General features: G+C 31.9%; 1 non-coding gene and 1 pseudogene across 1 annotated transcript; one reads left to right on the plus strand and one right to left on the minus strand.

The window, feature by feature from the left end:
- The first annotated feature begins 369 nt into the window (after nt 1–369).
- On the plus strand, nt 370–6,352 carry LOC107898366 (AP-5 complex subunit zeta-1-like; annotated as a pseudogene).
- Nucleotides 6,353–9,059: 2,707 nt separating this feature from the next.
- On the minus strand, nt 9,060–9,130 carry TRNAG-CCC (transfer RNA glycine (anticodon CCC)). Its single transcript has one exon. It is a non-coding gene; the product is annotated as a tRNA-Gly (tRNA).
- Nucleotides 9,131–14,629: the final 5,499 nt, after the last annotated feature.

Below are 14,629 nucleotides of genomic sequence, written 5' to 3' on the forward strand. Positions count from 1 at the left end.
ATTTCAAGTAGTTTCTGAATCAATCGGTTCAATTCATTTGTTTATCAATTCTTAATTTGTTCGATCTAGTTTTGTTCTAGTGATACTAGTCACATTATCATACTAAAATTAAAAAAATTTCAAAAAAATCTAAAAAATATAAAGAAAGTTAAAAAAATAAAAAAATTTCTAGAATAATAATTTTAGAATCTAAATAAGATTCAAGTTTTTATCGTACTAAAATATATATTTTTTATTTTTCTTTAAAAAAAATTTTAAATTTATATGTTCTAACATGATATTAGTTAAACTGTAATAAAATTTTAACTTGACATATTTAATTCTTTAATTTAACTCGAACAATTTTATTTGATTTGACTCTTCTCAAATCAAAAAAAAATTTAAATCGAGTTAGTTACAAAATAAGGCTCGTCAACTCGAATTTTTTCATTACATGTATACCGAAATGGGGAGGAAAAACTAAACAAAAATATAATTCCATCAAAGAAAATTAAACCTTTGAATTAAATTTTTTTCCGGAAAATAAAATTAATAAATAAAACAGATCCTTTGAACATTTCAAGAACGGTTAGTTTATTACTCTTAATTTACGGAACAGAAAACAAAAATGGAAATAAGACTCAGAGGGGGGTTGGCCATGTGATTCAAGACACACAAAACGGTGTCGTTTGTTTTCTTTAGAGAGAGAGCCGTTGCGGGAAATTTCAATTTTCTTTTCAAAAACAAAGAAAATAATGAGCGCCGAGGAAGGAGATTGGAATTTCTATCTCCGAACTGTATCGAACAGTGCCAGGGACTCCAATATCACCAATGGCCCTGCCTCCGATCCTTCTCTCCTTCACGCCGTTAAAAAGCTCTGCGAGTTTTGCAAGCGAGAAGATAAAACCTCCGATGATTTGGTTGCTAGGGTTTACCCTCATCTCAACAAGCTTTTCCAACGATCCGTTGCTTCCCTCTCTCAATCTAACTCTTCCAACGGACTCCTCTTACTGGTTCCACTTTTCTTGTTCTTCAGTTTTTTATTTGAATTTTGGAAAATTTTGGCTTGAGAGTTGAAGTGTTTATATTTGGTAGCTTTGTAGTTTAGTAGTACTATTTTATCTTGTTTATTCTTTCGGATTTATTGATCAGGGAATTCTTCAATTTTTCCTTGATTTTGGAGAGGTGGTTCTACATGATGCTGATCCAAGTTTGCATACATTCATCCGTTCATGTTTGAGCCGGTAATGATACAGAGTATTATACCAGTTACTTTGTTTATTTTTATGTAGGTATACTTTAGATTATCAATAGCTTATATTGGTTTTTCTTGTTTGTTGCATAAGATAGGTTTTGGGCTGCCATATCTATTTGGTTTGTTTATATTGAGAAGACTTCTTTCTCTAAAGGAAAAAAAAAAAAAAGATGGTGAAACTACTTGCTAAGTCCCTCTTTTATAGGGATTGGATCAAATTAGTCACTTCTATTAAATAGATTAATTTAGTCATTGTACTAATTAAAAAGAATCAAATAAGACTAAATTGTATGAGAGTTACCACTTACTGTTTAAATGATGACATGAAAATTATTATTCTGTTATTTTTTTGGCAATTTAATTTCAAACAAAATATTTCATTTACAAAACCATAAAAGCTTTGAAAATATTAACTGTATTATACAAAAAATGATATTTTTTAAACAATAAAGGTTAACTCAGTTGAAATTTGGCATTATTTGATTCTTTTTAATAGTACAGGGACTAAATTGATCTACTTAATAGTAGGACTAATTTGATCCTGTCCCTACAATAGAGTGGATAATTATGAAATTTAGTGGATAAATTTGAAGCATAATGATGGAGCTGTGGAATTTCTTTATGTATTAAAACAAAAGCTTACGGATTTGATGGACTGATAATTAGTTTGTTTGGTCCAATGCTAATAAACTTGAGGCTTTTCTTCTAGCATTCAGTTTATCTTGCTTATATTAGCATTCATTTTTACAAAGTTAAACTTTCTATTTTCGTTGAATCTATTGCTTAGGGTATTTTAATGTTGATTACAGTGAGTTTGCAGATCCTATTGTTGCAGCAGCAACTCTTGATTTTCTTTATGTAAACAAGAACAAACTTCTCATATCTTTCCCCAACTTACTACCTCAGGTATGATCATCAGTTTCTGTTGATAAACATGATGCTTTCTAAAGCATTAAAGATGCTAAATATATGAATAATGGACAATGTTGTTTAAGTTCATAAAAATGATGCTATTTTTGTTATATTGCTTTATATAACCTATTTCTTGGTACAACAAAAGATTTTTACAATGTACAAATTTAATTTTGTCTCAAAAGCCATTCTGAGGTCTCATGCACTGAACGAATATTCTCTGGATGGTTTGTTCCTACAAACATGAGTTAAGGCATTCACTTCAATCATTAACAAAACCTGTAAAGGTGAAATGAAAACATTCTAATGTGCTTGTTCTGACTGACTACCATTTTTAAGTAATCTTTAAGTACTTGCTTTGGAAATTATGTTTTATTTGGAAATATACTCTGTGGTTTTACTTGTTATCGCTCATCTTCCCTTTGCCCAATTTTATATTTTGGTTTAATACCTGTTTTGGCCTTGTACTATAGTGAAATTCTCATTTGGTCCTTTTACTATTTTTTTGGTCACTTTGCCCTCCCTACTTTCATTTCGTCCACCACTTGAGCCTATTGACCATTTCGGTTAAAAAAGATCCCGTGTGGCCATTTAAGCCAATCAAATCTGAACACACAAGGGGCCAAAGTGAAAACTTCACTATCATACAGAGGCCTAACTAAAAATTTCATTACAAGTCAAGGGGCAAACACATGAACAGGTAGAATTTTTTTAACGGAAATGGTCGAGGGGCTAACGTGATGGATTGAATGAAAGTAGAGAGGACAAAGTGATTGAAAAAAATAGTAAAATGACCAAAGTGAATTTTATTATAATATAGGGGCCAAAATAAGTATGAATACTTATATATTTATTGTTTGAAAAGTAGACTGAGCGCGGAATCAAGCATATATCCATGTGTTATTCATGCTAATATTCTTAATATCTTTGTAGTTTTTCCCTTTGATTCTGAAGCTGACTGCATGGAATGGAGGAAAGTAAGTTCTCCTATCTAAGTTTTATTCCTTTCAGAGAGGCCTTAATCTTCAAGTGATTGTGATATGGTGGTCGACTGCCTGGTTGGCAACAGCCTGGTTTCCCTTTGGTCTCACCTCCACCGCATGTGAACTCTTTTATAGTAATAAGCGGGCTAAACTGTCTCTAACTAATAAGATAAATATTTAATCCTGTGATATGGTTTGCATAATACACTGTTAGAGTACTCATAAATGATTTGTTTGAACTGCTTTTTGAGGAAGATACGAGCCGCTAATCCTCACGTGTCTGCATTGCAGATTAGAGAAGCCATTTCTCAAGGTTCTACCAGGATTGGTGACACCTGGGTCATTTCTCCCACTATTTCCATCTTTAATGGACTTGCCAAGTGAGTGTCACATGTCTTGATTGATGAAGTGGATTTTTCTTATTTCTTCTTGAACTAATTGTTCTGTCTGACATTTGTTTATGTGCACTAGTCTTGGTTGTGGCTTTGGAAAAGGTAGAACGAAGCTCAGGATCACTAGTAGGAAACAATATAGCTTCGATCCAAAAGAGTAAAGCTCCTGAGGTTATAATGTGGGACTTTATAAATTGTATGTTCTAAGTTAAAAGCTCATTATGTAGTTCAAATGCTAAACACTCCCTTTATATGATTCAGATGCTACTTGCTCTCATGGATGAGGCTTATACTGGTACTACCATTGGGGAGAGAGGGGGAGATGAATCTGAGGAAAGCAGTACAATAAATGTGGCTGACCCTCTGTTTCTTGAACTTCTCAAGGATGAAAATGATGGCCTTGTTGTATGTTTTCTATTTCAAGAACTTCATTTTATAATTAGACAAATGCACTTAAAAACTTGGTATTACTGGAGGAAAATATAATTAGGTAACCATTCCAAGCTTTTTTTTCTATCTGAAGGATTTCTGTCTCAATGCTCTTGTATACTACTTTTTATTTATGAATGAGTTAAATCACTATTTGAGGTCTAAACTTGGCAACTACTCTCACATTGGGGTTTGGACATTTTATTAGTTCAAGTTAGTCCTTGGACTTGGCAATTGTTGCTTCATTGAGGCCAGATTTTTTTTAGTTCAAGTTAGTGTTTCCTTTATTATTGTAGTGTTTCGTCATTCAATAATACAATATCATAATTTCAAGCTACTATGCATAGCTTAAGCTTAGTGTTTATTTTAGATGACTAATTTTGCGTTTTTCCTCTTGGAGTTAGAAACATGTTGACGCTTGAAAGCTGTTTGATTGTTTCAGGAACGCCACTGGACTTCACCTGGGATTGCTGCAGTGCTACAGGCTGCAAAGAACAGCCTCAGTCTGATAGATTGAAGCAAATACTCAAGATAGCACCTCGGCTTCTTGATGCGTATTTCACTATAGCTTTGCGTGATGCAAATAGCTGTATGTTTTAAATCATTACTAATCCGGTTGACATCCATTTTAGTGTTTATATAACTTTTATTTATAGAATGTAGCTTTTGTTAAAGAGTTGATGATGTTCCTTGTTACTTTGTGTTATTGCCTTTCTTTTGTAGCATTAATCTGTGCATTAATTCCCATTCTGATGACAAGGATTTCCGCACTGTTTCCCGACCAGAACTATATGTACGAGGTGTGTATATATTTTCAATATATTGTAGTTCTTTCATTGTATTGCTTGTTGGAGCACTGCCTAGTGGTTTTCTTATTATCTAAAGAGGATGGAATACCCCTCTAAATCCTCCTTAACAATCAGAATGAGTTAAGGTGTCTTTGTATGAATTTGAGTATTTTGCTTGTCGATGTCCTTGTTACGGTACGGCGATTTAGATGGTGAGACAAGAATTGCTTAAATTCTGAGAAGTTTTTATTTGCAGGTTCGTAGAAGGCTTCTAGAATTCATGCTTGCCGCATTTCATCGTTCTCCAGATCTTATACCACTCTTGAAGGTATCTGTCGTACAAGTTTCACGTATATTTGCAAACTTATTATTTTATGTAGTTAAAGTCCAATTTAACCATCTGCAGAAGCCTATAATCGACAGGCTCGGGAATGCATATGACAGCACAGAAAAGGTCCGAAAATGACATCATATTTTTTTTTCCAGGTAAACAGCAGCTGTGCTTTAAGTTACAGATCTAATTTTATATATTCTGACTTTGTTTAGACAGAACTGGCATTACAATTGTGTTGGGCTGTTGGCGAGTATGGTGGGGGTGGTCCAACTCACAAAGATGCTGCTAGAGAACTTTTTGAAAGTCTAGAGCTACTTTTGTATGAAAATCTTTCATCCAGGTAACATTTCCATAGCTCGGTTTTACGTTCTACTTCTTTGTAATGTTATATGCTGAATTGAAATCTTCGCTTTTGGAAGTCGTCTAGGTCTGAGACAGGAAGCTGCGGTCAATTCTAACCGTAAGAGCTTCAGTAAGTCATCACAATCAAGGCTTCTATGTTTTGTTATCACAGCTATCACTAAGCTCGCCACTCATCACCGTGAACTATTGCCAAGAGCACGCGTAGCCTTGATCAAGGTTTGTTAAGAAGGAAATGAACTCTTATTACTTTTTAAGTATTTTGCCTAACAATTTTCCATTGTCATATTCAGGTTGCTCGATCTCGAATATCAGATTCAAAGGTGTCGAAGTGAGCTCAAGTTTATTTGGGTTTAATTGATGAGTCTGGTATTTGTTTGCCTGTCTTGGGACCTTCCCGCCCTTCACATGGATTCGTGCATTATCCAGGCACTGTCAACTGGAATGAAGGAGGCAACAAAATGGTCGCACATATCCCGTTTTACATTCTCGGCGAACAGGAAGGTAAAATTATATTCAACATCTAAAAGTTATATTCCGTTTTACATTCTCGGCAGACAGGAAGGTAAAGGACCTTGCCACTTACCCTCTTCTGCCAAAAAAATACATTGCATACCGTTATTTTCTGATATTGAACCAACAAAACCGATAGGAATTCGACTCTCTACCGTTACAATCTTCTATTAACTTCGTCGTTACTAATGCAGGTCCACCCTTCCATGATTTTTCACTATCAGATGTTCTTCCAAGAAGATCATAAAGCTACATAGTAAGGTATCTTTGGAGTCCAGAGTTTCCGATTTATAGCAGGGATAAGTAACATTCGATTCAAATTTATTTCCTTATTTAAATAAGTCTCTTTTAGTCTGATGGTTAAAGTGATTTTATATATTAATATTTAACTAATGGATTCTATTAAACCACTTGTTAGATAATGTGTATAGTCATCAAAATATTTCATGTTGACATATATTAATATTTACAATTATTGGATGATGAAATTTTGGTTTTATAATATCTAACCATATCAAAAATACTTTATATCATATAATACTTAGCAAACAATTTTTAACTTTTTAATGTCCAAACTATTATACAGTACTTTAAAAACTGGAAATAGAAATTTTAATAATAAAAATAAGAATTTTAGAAGATTAAAAACATTTTATTCAACATGAAAATGACTCTAATGATCTGGCAACTAATCTCATCATCCAATGGTTGGTTTGATGTCATGTGTTCATTATAATTTTAGAGATTTAAATGATTTTTTTTATATTTTTTATATTTTTAATAATTTATCATAATTTTTTATAACTAATTAGGATATTTTGAATTTTTTATAAAATTTTAATTTTTTTATTAATTTTATATTTTTATAATTTATTATAAGCTTTTATGATTTTTTATATAAATTATTTCATAAATTTTATAATTGGAATTGAAAAAGAAACGATTGCATAAAGAAGGAATATACAAATACTAATATAAAAATGTATGATAAACTAGCATTAGAATCAATTCGATATAAAAATATCAAATCTAAAATTGAAATATATTAACTAAGTGAGTTTGAGTACGTTTAAGCATATTTATCTTTCTATTTAAAAGTTAAGGGTGAAATTATGAGTAATTTTAAATATTATATTAAAAAAAGGGAATATATTAAATCTAGATAAAGCTAAATATGATAATATATAAATTCAAAATAATTTAGAGTGAAAACTTATACATGTCATTTAACTATGAAATTCATTGCAAAATTTGAAATTATAAAGATTTTAAATTAGTAAATATAAAATTGTACTTTAACTCCCCTAAAAATATAAAAATTTAATTTAATATTTTAAAAATTATAAAGATATAGACTATTAAAATAGTAAATTACCTTTTTTATATTATAAAAATTACAATTTAATTTCGACCGTTAAAAAAATTTATTGACTTCGCCCCTACTCTTAAAGTTGATATGCATCATCACACTACAAAATAAAAACCTAAACTTCAAAAAAATCTTTTTATTTAATACTAATATATATTTTTAAATTTTATTAAAAGTATTTATAGCCATGTTGAATTTTATATATTATTTGTTTTTAATATACATAATTCAATTTTATAATTTTTTAACTCGCAAAATTTCAATAACTTAAAATTTTCTAAAGCAATTAATTATTCAAAAAAAGAAGCATTTTAAATTATGAATTTTGAGATTCAAACATTTTAAAACTAAATTTTAAAAAAAAATTATCCAAACAGCACCTAAATCTTAAAAATTCAAACTTTTTAATCTCCCTATTAATAAATTTTCTTTGAATTTTCTTATCCAGGTTATAAGAAATGATATTATGATTTAGGTTGAGTAAAATGAAGGGTTTGTTTAGTAATGTTTAAAAAAATACTTTTAAAAGAAAAGTTGTACTAAATAAATTATTTTTCGCTAAAATTTTTTACTTTTTAAAAATACTTCTGAAAATGATAAACTAAAATTTTTAACTTTTTCTCTTTTAAAAACATTTTTATTACTTAATTACTTTTTCACCCTCTAATAATATCACTTTTTAAAAATATTTTTCAAAAGCATTACTAAGCTAAGCCTAAGTTAATATTTTCATATATGAAATAAGTTTACAAACTACAAAAGCCAAGCTGACAGAGCTTTGAACAAACCAAAGCTACAAAAGAACATGATGCAAAGCTTCCACTAAAAATGGATCAACCTAAAGCTTAAACCAGGCAGCCCAACAGAATCCTAAACTTGATTCAAAGCCATTGCATTAGCAAACGACCATCAAGATGATCCTTCACCTTGATGCCATGAATCCCTTTCCAAACGTTGCGGCCCTTGTAATAATGAAGTCATGGCCACTAGACTTGAGATAATAGATCACGACCCTACGAAAACTCGTGGAAAAAAACCGTCATCGGCACAGAAAAGGGACACGTCTTTGCGCTCGAGCGAAAGAGTCGAGCAAAGAGTTCGCACCAAGGAAGGCAGTGGACTAAATCGAGTCCACAACTTATTATTCCGCAACTGATCCTCATAACACTGGAAAATTGGTCAGTGGCCGACTGATGGTATGACAAAAGTGCCAAGTGGGGGTGGCGGTCGGTCGCTATTAGAACCATGGGAAGCTCTAAGCTTCCTTTTTCGATCTCGCCGTTTGGGATCTCCTATCAGAAGTCCAAGCGATCAGTCCTCTTGGCCTAAACTAAGAGACGACCCTCCGGCTACTTGAGGTGAATCTAACTAGGCTCCTCCAAGACTTTGACTAACAGTACGGGATGATGATGTTATTTCAAGAGGAAAAAGAAAAAGGCTAAACCATAGAAGAGAATCTTAAAAGAGTAGGGCGAGCCACGCCATTCAAGGTGGTACCGGCGGCGGATGTCTACAAAGGAGCAAGAAAACAGCGGTGAACAAGCTATTTCTTGGATGCAGGAGGGCATCAAAAGAGAGCTAGAGAAGGAGGTAATACTGGAGCAAATTCATCAGAGAGTTTAGAAAACATCTCCATGAAAGGTTATTGAGTTTGGGGCTGACTCGTTGAATGCAAGTGGTGGAATTCATATTTGGCCTTTGTTTTCTCTGGGTGTAATTTTAAGAGGTAAAAATAATGAATAAACTGCGCATCCGGGGAATCGAACCCCGGTCAGTACCGTGGGAGGGTACTATGATACCACTACACTAGATGCGCTAGGATGTGAACGAGCTTTCTATTTCATTTAATAATATTAAAATATCAATATCCAAACTTAATAGTAGAAGAGTAATAGTACTAAGAAGACGTTTAGCGGCGGATTGAGTCTTAATTCGATTGGTATGAATATTGTTAACAATTCAGGAGGATATGGATTCTAGTAGACTCAAGCACGTTATCGTCCTATTTATGGATTGAGGATGAACTATATAATGAGATTGTTAAAAAAAAAAACTCGTTAAGTGAGAATGAAATAGAGAAAAAATAGTTTGGATAGAATGATATAAAGAATAGATAAAGAATTGTATGAAATTGTAATTTCACGTCATCGCTATCCCTTTTCAATAGAAGCATGACAAAATTAGGTGACAGATGATATGATTTTTTTTTTGTATTTTATATGTTCAATTACTTTTAGTTTTATTTCTTTAATTAATTAAAAATAATGAAAATTTTTTCATTTGGGTTTTAAATTTTTTTCCTTATTTAATATTAATTTATTATGCGTAACTCAATACCTATTTTCTTAACATAAATTTTCTCTAATACTGACAATATTTTTGTAGCATAACAAAAAAAAAAGCGTTGTTTGTGTTCTATGTAATTTGTATAATATTTAACAATCAAATTGAACCTAAGAAAAAGCTTAGGTACCAAATTAGGAAAACATACCAATTTCAGGTATCAAATTGGGCCCAAAAAGGTATAGGTACCAAATTAAGAAAAAGTGTCAAGTTTAAATATCAAATTGAGGTTACTTTTATGAAAATTTAATATTTTCTGGTGTTTGAATGAATTGTATAAAATATTTTATGTTATTTGGAAAATTTACTAAAAATATTTCATAAAAACTGCTCTCATGAAACAAACATACATTTGAGATTTTATTATCTTTTTCTTGTTTAATTGAGTTTATTTCATAAAGCTTATTTATATTTTAATTTTAATTAATTTTAATTTACTTAAATAAGCTTAATTGTTAATTTCGTATGTCGAAACCATCCCTTTCGTGATTTTAAATTTTAAGTTTAAAAGAAAAATGGGGGATCGACTGTTTGAAAAACAAATACATGGAGTCGCCACCGATCCTTTAGTTTTGGTGTGATCGGATCACCTGAGAATTCGGTTATTTTAATAAAACATTTTTGGTTTACTAAAACAACGATTCTGGTCTACGAAAATATGAGAAAATGGGCTCGGGAGTCAGTTACGCATGAGGAAGGATTAGCACCCTCACTACGCCCGAAATTGGTACCAAATCGATTAACTACTGTCCTTATGTCAAAGCTTAAAAAATGTTTTTGAAATGTGGTTCTTATCGATAACGTTTAAATAACCCGAGTGGGTTATCAAAACTTCTTGTTTCGACGTCCGAAAGTCTACAATTTGAAATTAACAAAAGGATGCTCAACTGTTTGGTTCAACGAAAAACCGAAACCCAGCACAGTAGGGCACGATTCCTCGAATTTCCAAACATTGTCCATTGCCTTACCTTAGAAAATAAGGATGAAATTCCGAAGGGATCCTTGATGGTTTTGAGCAAATGAAAAAGCGTAACCCAGCACGATAGGGCTCGATTCCCAAATTGCCAAACATCGAACATCACCTTCGTTTTGAAAGGTTTTTAATACTTATGAATCAAGACCTAAAGGAATACTCGATTGTTTTGAACAAACGAGAAATCACAACCCAGCACGATAAGGCATGATTCCCGAATTGTCAAACACCGAGTATTGCCCTCATTTTAAAGGATTTTTAAAAGAGCCGAGTGAAATTTTGAAGGGATATTTGATTATTTTAAACAATCGAGAAATTGCTACCCCACACGTTAGGGCACGATCCCACGAATTGCCAAATACCAGATATCGCCTTCATTTTAGGGATTTTAAAAGACACGAGCGAAATTTTAAAGTGATATTCGATTATTTTGAGCAGATGCGAAATTGCAGCCCAACACGTTAGGGCACGATTCCGCGAATTGCCAAACATCAAATCTCATCTTAGTTTAAGGGATTTTAAAAGATATGAATGGAATTTCGAAGGGAAATTCGATTATTTTGAGCAAATACGAAATTGCAACCCAACACGTTAGGGCACGATTCCGCGAATTGCCGAACATCAAATTTCGTCTTCGTTTTGAAGAATTTTTGGATGAATACTTAAAAACATATTAATTCGATTTGAAATAAGATGACATTAATCGTAAAAAATTGGGTTTTAGAACCACATTTCAAAAATCAAAAGGAAAACAATGAATGGGGTAATATGTACATGCGAGACGCAATGCTTAGCGAATGAAAATATGAATCAATTAGCAGAACAAGTAATTAAATATAATTAGTCTAAGTTAACCTAATTTCAATCGCGTAATAATAATAATCGGCATGTCAATAAGATGAATACCATGCGATAATAACGCATATACTACAATGTAAAACAACCAACAAAATACATGCGAAACGAAATAGAATTTGAAAATCAAAGTGGTATGAGACGACGTCTAAACACAAACGACCTAATGAATCAAATGTTTGTACTACAAGTGAATTAATGAATTGGTGCATTTTAAAATCTATTTGTAAAAAAGGAAAAACTAGGGATATACACTTAATCATTTAAAGTACATATTATAAAATGAATGTTTAAATCGAAAACCGCACCAAAACGTTGAACAAATGGTTTTTAAAAAACGAGGATTTATATAATAAAGATTTAAAATACGTGTAAAATATATTAAAAAATAATAATAAAAAAGTATAATACGATATAATCTTTAGAAACATAATGGATCTACAAATCATATATATATATAACTTTTAAAAATAATTATTTGTAAAAATATGGAAATACATACATGATTAAATTAATCTTATAACGAATTATATAATAATTTTAAGAACTTACCTATGTATATATGTAAAGAAAGCTATGTATATAGAGTACATAAATTTAATAAGGTATGTGTATATATCAAACATGGGTATCAATAAAAATATATATAATGATGATTTTAAAAAATACATATATATTATGTAAGATTATACAATAAAGGATGGGAATAAATTTAAGAAACTGTGTATGTAAAACAATATAGGATTAATAAAATGAACTTTAAACAAACAAATTTAAAAAGAAAATAAATAAATGGATATATATAGTTACATATGTGTATATATATGCATGCATATAATAATTTAAAAAATATTTCATAGGATTATAATAAAATACGAGAATAGATTTAAGGAATCATATGTAAAAAAAAGGGTTGATAGCAGCATGTATATGAAATGAGACCAACTTTAATACAAACTACATGTGTATATACATATATATTCATGAATATATAATAATGTATATAAGAATATTTACATGAAATATACAAAACATAGTAAAATAACCAATGTATGAATGTATGAATAAATTAATTAAGATGAAATTAAAACAAGAAAATGACTGATTTACAAATAAAATAGTCCAGGAGGATCAAAGTGCAAAGCGTGCCAGCATACAGGGACTAGAACTGAGAATAGGCCCAGCTTTAAAACGCAGCGCAGGGATATGGACCAATGCGAATTCGTGTGTAAACTATGGGAAAAAATTTTAAAAAAAAAAGGAGCACCCATGCAGGCTGGTTTGAATAGGGTGCGAATGGGGAAGGACTGATATGGCAAATAATCCCTCACCGCAAAAACACGTGGGTCATCGGGGCAGCAAACCGGATCGGGTCGAGCGCATAAGCTTGTGCGACGCCGTTTTGGGGCCACGGTAATAAGCCTCAAACGACGTCGTCTAAGCAGGTATAAAAACCCCCTTTCATGCTAGATTTCCAAAGCTCCCCAAACCCTAGCCCCTTTTCATTAGCTGCGCCTCCATTCTCTCCCTCGAGAGAGCACCTGTCCGCAGCAAGGTGTGATGACCGACGCTCCAAGTTCTGAAGTATGGCCCATTTTAGCCACAGATCCCCCTTCTATCTTCGATTACGGCGAAGTGATAGGGGACCGACGGCCCAGAAGCGAGGTAAGTCCTATCTTTTCCCTCCTTTTTTTTATTTTGATATGAAGAACGAAAAAGAAAAATAAAAAAAAGCAGATCAAGAGAAAAAAAACGTAATAAACCCGAGATTCAAAGCAGGAAATCACCTTGCTCTCTTTTTTGCTTTCTATTGCTTCTGTATGCGTGTGTTCATAACCCCTTACAAGGATCAAAAGCTTGGCTTTTTATAGCCGAAAAGAAAGAAAAATAAATCAAAAATATACAAACGTTCTTTGTTTCTATTCGCTGCTGTTTTTGTTTCCTTTCGCAGGTACGGTGTCCACTGGCATGCGTCGGCCTTTGGCGCGAGGCGTACGGGGCTGTGCACGAGGGTACGGAGGTGGCTGACGTGGGTGCTGGGGCTTGGCTACCTGGTGAAGGCTACGACGCAGGAGAAAAAGAACCCTAGGGTTCTGGGGTTGTAATTTTCTGGGCCTATCGGGCCTGTATTTGGGTCTTGGGTCATTTAGGGTATTGGGCCTCTAGATTTGGGTTAGGGTTTGTTACAAATTTGGGCTAGGATTTATGTAACTGGGCTTGTTATTGGTTATTAGGCCATGTAATTGGACTGTTATAAAACTTGGGTTTAAAAAATTTTTGTTTATTGATTTATCTTGTATTTTATTTTGGGTTTTTTGTGTTTGTTTGGGCCGGGCAAATTTGGCCCACTACATCGTACATTAGGGAATATAAATTTATAGATATAAATTTATGTTTAATAGGACCAAATGCTTGTATGAAATATTCTGTATATGTATGGTGAGTATGGATGGTTGGTGTGATTTGTAGTTGTTTAACGGAGAGTCACCTTGATGATGACTAATGTGTTGCTCGAAATTTAGGTCAGACTGTCCCGGTCGAATTTGGGGTGTCACAAATTATACAAATAATATATTTAAATTCAATTATTATGTGACTTTTCAAATGCACCTTAATATTAAAAACACTAATATTTTGCTTATTGGTCATAGGTATTACCCACATTGTGAGTTTGAGTTATATTTTGTGTGCACTCCTAAAAAAAAAGAGGTGTACCAAAAATATACATTAGACTAGTATGGTTACTACCCATGTTTCTCGTCGGGGAAATTATTTATTTTTTTGACTAAATCATAGAGTACAAATTTAGAAGTTGTAATATGCTCAAATTTTTTGTACTTTTTTTTTATATTTGGAGTTTAATTTCTATACTTTTATTTTTAAGGATATAATCAATTTTAAAAATTTAGGTTTATTTGTTAACATTGTTAAAATTTTTCTATTAAATTTATTGGTGTGATATTTGAAATAACATTGTAATGGACTTGAATTTAATTAAAAATTTTAACAGTGTTAATAATTTTTAAAAGTTCACATCACTATTTTAATTAGATTAAAGTATTTAAACTAACTAATGACATTAGAAAAATTGAGGTACCAAATTATGTTTAAATTAAAGTATAGAGATTAAATTTCAAATATGAG

Source organism: Gossypium hirsutum, chromosome A04 (genome assembly GCF_007990345.1).
Source record: "Gossypium hirsutum isolate 1008001.06 chromosome A04, Gossypium_hirsutum_v2.1, whole genome shotgun sequence".
In the NCBI taxonomy this organism is placed as follows: Eukaryota; Viridiplantae; Streptophyta; class Magnoliopsida; order Malvales; family Malvaceae; genus Gossypium; species Gossypium hirsutum.